Genomic DNA, 5,146 nt, shown 5'->3' on the forward strand with positions numbered 1-5,146 from the left:
CTCCAATGAGATGAATTGACACAGTGGCAAAACTATGAGCTCAAATGTTGCAACAATTGTGAGGAAGGCACTGGACCAGATGATGTTTATATCATTCTGTTGCTCATGAAGTTACTGTGAACAGGAACCAACTCTATGGCACCTAACAACAACAATAAAAAGGAGAGGAGAGTTTGCATGGTTGGGAGCAACAGGCAGTGGAGTTCTACTCCTTCAAAGAAAAAGGTAAGCATAGATAAGATTCACTCCCTCACTAAACATTCAATAAGGAAAACATTAGCAATAGTGCTTATTAATCAGAAGATAGTAGAAAATAGAAATTTTCTATAGAAAATTAGGCAAAGAACACAGACAACAAAAGAAAATTAAATTATACTTAAGTAGCTGGGAAACTGTTGAATTTCATTTGTAATGAAATAATTGAAAATTAAAATTAAAGTCATAACAAAGTACTGCTTTTCCACCCAGAACCCCACTGCCATGAACTTGATTCTGACTCATAGCGACCCTGTACAGTTTCTGAGGCTGCAAATCTAAAAGGGAACAAAAAGCCTCTTGTTTCATCTGTGGAACTTCTGATGGGTTTGAACAACTGACCTTGTGGTTTGCAGTCCAATATTTATCCTATGTATGTGTTGCCGTTGTGTTATTAAGTGCTTTTAAATTTCTTTTGGTTATGGCCTCTTGTTCAGTTGAACCTTCAATCATAAGATAATGACCTTCTTTGTCTTTTATGCTGGTTTTTACCATAGAGTTATTTTATCAAAGATTAATATTGCCATTTGTGCTAATTTTTATTGTTATTAGTTCGATATATTTTTCCACCTTTTAATTTTGTGTGTAAAGTGTGTCTCTTGTAGTCACAATATTAAAAGATCCTGTTTACTTATCTATTCTGGTACTCTCTGTGTCTTCACCGGTGCATTTAATCCATTGACATTCAGTGTAAATATTGATAGGTATGAGGTTATTGCAGTCATTTTGTTGTGTCTTTTTTTGTGTGTGTGGTGATGTTTCTTTGTTACACATACTTTCCAGTGCTGAGTTCATATTTTTGGTGTGTGCTTTTCCTTGTCAATTTCTTCATAGTTTTAATAAGATTTTAACAAACAAGATTTTAACAAACAAGATTTTAACAAAATATTAATGGATTTACCTTTATTGATTTGATATGAAGGTATATTAAGTTTATTAGAGGTTGTTGTTGTTAAGTGCCATAGAGTCCATTCTGACCCATAGCGACCCTGTATAGGGTTTCTGAGGAGCAACTGGTGAGTTTGAACCACTGACATTGTGGTTCAAACTGATTTTGCAGTCTAGCACATTAACCAACCCACAGTGCCACTACAGGACTCCCCTTATTTGAGATTATCCTGTACTTTATTAATTTCTTCCCCATTAAAAAACAGCTTGCTTTATCTTGAAATCTACCTAATCCCCTCACTACCTGGAGCTCTGTAACTATGCTTTTACCTCCCTCCATTTTGTAGTTGTCCTAATTATAGATTCCATATTTTCAGTTCTGTAGTTTTGTTTTAAAACTGAACACTTCCAGTTCTGGATTGATTTCTGGTGGTGTTGCCATGTATGTCAATCTCTTGTTGTTGTCTACTGTTGTTAATTCTAAGTCCAAATAACTCCCTTTGGTATTTTTTATAGAGTTGGATTTATTTTTTACAAATTTATTTAGTTTCTGTTTATCTGGAAACGTTCTAATTTTGCCATCACATTTCAGGGATAGTTTTGCTGGGTATATGATTCTTGGTTAGCAGGCTTTGTTTGTTTGTTTGTTTTTTTCCAGGGTGTTGTATGTCTCCCCATTGCCATCTGACCTGCATGATTTCTGCTGAGAAATCAGGAGTTTAATCTTAAAAATTTTCCTTTGTTGACAACATTTCATTTTTTCCTAAGCTGCTTTCAGGATTCTTTCCTGGATTTGATTATGGAGAGTATGATTATGATATGTCCTCATGATTTTCTTTTGGTGTCTATCTTACCTGGGGTTCATGCAGCTTCTTGAATACTTATCTCCTCATCTTTCATGATGTTAGGGAAATTTCCTCTAGCAAGTCTTTGACTGTCTTTTCTGTGGTTTTGTCTTTTCCTGTTCTGGAATCTTGTCCACCCATAGGTTATTTCTCTTCAAGTTGTCTGACATGAATCTTAGACTTTCTTCAGATTTTTTAATTATTTTTTTCTGATTATTCTTCTAGTTTACTAGTATTGGGAAATTTATCTTCAAGCTCACTAATTCTGGTTTCCATTGATTCAAATCTACTCCTTTCTATTTTTAGTCCATTTCTAATATTTTAGTATTAATCTTCTGGATTTCTGTTTGCAAATCTCTATTGCTTCAAATCCTTTATCTATTTTGTTTGCTTGTTCCTGAACTGCTTTTATAAATTCTTCCTTGTTTTCCCTAATCTTTTTGTCAATAGTTTCATTCTTTTGAACTCTTCTTCAAGCAGTTCCAATATTTCTTTCTCCACGATATTGTTTTCTAGCTCTTCCTCTTGGTTGTTTGCTTGAGCTACTCTGTCTTGTTTTTGATGTGAAAAGAGATTGTCTGTTGCTCTTGATCCATTGTTGCGTTGTTGCATTTGTATTAAGTTAATGAATGTATGTTAGTAGAGTATTAGGCACTCACCAATTGCCTTCTGGTGGGTGTGATCAAGAGATCAGGTTGTACACTGTTCTCTGTTATTCATGTAGTTCAGTTCAGGATGAATTTAGCTGATGTTGGTTGTTGTCACTGATCTGGTGTATAGCAGCTAGTGTTGATTGTAGCCCAAGTGGTGAAACTGAAGAGGGTACAGCTGTGGTTGGAGTGTATGGCCACATTTGCTGTCTCCTGTTGGGTTAGACAAGAAGAGAAATCACTCCCAAAAGAGAGAAGGAACACAAACAACAATAATAATAAACCCAAATTAACAAAAAAACAAAAGCAAAATGAACGAACAAACAAAACTTAGCCAACAACAATGGAAAAATCAGCAGAATGCTTCTGTGCCTCCTGCTGGCTTCCTGACTTTACAGCTGCTTGAGAAATTTCACAATGGTCCCACTGTGTCTCTCTGAAATACACTCTGTCTTTTTCTTTCCCATATTCTCTACTCCATACAACCATTCAGCTGCTTCTTCTTGTGAACACTAGTCCTGAGCTGGCCAGAGCCAATTTGGAACAGGGTCTGATAGAACAGGGCTATTGCTTCTGCCTCCTCACCCTTTGATTATGTGCACAACCCAGGTGCAAGGAACCAGAAAGGAAAATAGAAGTACAAAAAATGGACCTTTGTCTCTGCAAGTCATAGGCAAGCTTTCAGAACACGAATGTTTTCTTGTCTCTCAGTTTGCTTATACATGCTCAAAATGGCTGTAGCAGGTCTTATCAGTCACCCCAAATCAGAAGTCAGATCCTGACTTGTCTGTCGTGTCTGTTCAACTCTCTTTTCCAGTAAGCACTTGATCCACATATTTATCCTTTTATCTGAAGCTCAGAGTTCTGGGACGATCCTTGAATCTGTCTCATGTGGTTTTCTGTATCTTTGCTGCAGAGGGTCAGCACAGCCCTTTTGCCTAGTCTGCCATCTTACTCCACCTCCCAGAGTGCAATCTTGATTACCTCTCTTTTCTTCCACTCTTTCTCCTTTATGAAAGAAGACAGCAACAGTGCCCTTCTTCCTATTGATCTCTCACATTGCTTCTGATTTATTGCAATCCTGTACAGAGGTTTGGAGGAGTAGCTGGTGGGTTTGAATCACCCATCTGTGATTAGCAGTCCAGTGCTTGTCCTATTGTATCACACCAGGACATACACAGCCTGTGTATGTGCATATGTATTGAAATAATTATATAACTTCTTGTGAAAATTTCTAGAAATTAAAAAGTAAAATATCTGGGTATATAATATGAAAATGATATTGATGTTAGAAAATATATAAGCATAAAGATATTTCTTACAATATTATTTGTAATAGAAATTCAGTACAAGCTCATTATTTAACTTCAATGTTTAATCACAGGATATTGGTGAATTAATGAAAGCAGAGTGAAATAATACATGGTTATGAAAATTAATTTTGAAGACAAATAACTTGGAGACATGCTCATGATTAAAGTTAAAAAATTTTAAATGTAGATTAAAAATCTATGCACACATGTATACTAATGAAAATTTACATGACTAGAAAAATAATTTGAAGAATAGATATACACTAGTTATTTCTTAATTGAGTTTATTTTTTATTTTTCTTGTTACACTTTTATGTAGACTCTTATTTTCTATTTTTCAGCTTTAAGTATGTGTTACCCCTTTACAAATAGGAAACCATGTGCACTTCAATGAAATCTTGGATTTGAAGACAAGTTAACCAGTCATCAGTTGCATCCCATTGGAATGAAATACAGGAAGTGAGAGCATTTGGGTGAGCAGCTCTCAAAACAAATATGGAGCAGAACCAAAATGATTGAAAGATGATTTTGTACCCAATAGCACCATTTGGCCACAGGAATCATAATCATAGCAAAGTGTAATTTATATTAACTGAATCATACACACTGTCCTGAGAGCCTTATATGAATTAACTCATTAAACTCTCATAGCAACTCTAAGAGGGAGATACTGTCATATTAATCTGATAGTATTTTGTGGCTGATAAAACTATGGAGGCAGAAATTAGTTAACCTCCCTGAATTCTGACAGTCAGTCAGCACAGAGGATCTGTACAGGATCTGGTTCAGGGCATTCAGGATCTAGAGTCTGTGCTTTTCATGGTAATGCTCTACTCTCTCTGTGCTGGCTCTTGTTCCTCAGATTATGATCCACAAGCGACTTTTAATACAGTAAATGCTCTTGGACCTACTTTTAATACAACAATCTCTTTATTGTCACATGGATTGTGTGGCCCCCAGAAATTTGATAGGAATCAGACCATAGAATACCTGAACGACATTCTATGTTATTTCTACCTTATTATGAAGAATACCAAGAAAGTTCTTTCTCTGACTTCCCATTATAAGAATGAATTCACTGGAGAACAAACAAGATGCTAGATCGGGTAGATGTGCAGTGAGGAGCTCTGTCAGCAACAACACAGAATATCGGACCAAGCAGACTCAGGGAATGGTGCCAGAACTCTGAACCACA

The sequence above is a fragment of the Chrysochloris asiatica genome, unplaced genomic scaffold (genome assembly GCF_000296735.1).
Source record: "Chrysochloris asiatica unplaced genomic scaffold, ChrAsi1.0 scaffold00084, whole genome shotgun sequence".
In the NCBI taxonomy this organism is placed as follows: Eukaryota; Metazoa; Chordata; class Mammalia; order Afrosoricida; family Chrysochloridae; genus Chrysochloris; species Chrysochloris asiatica.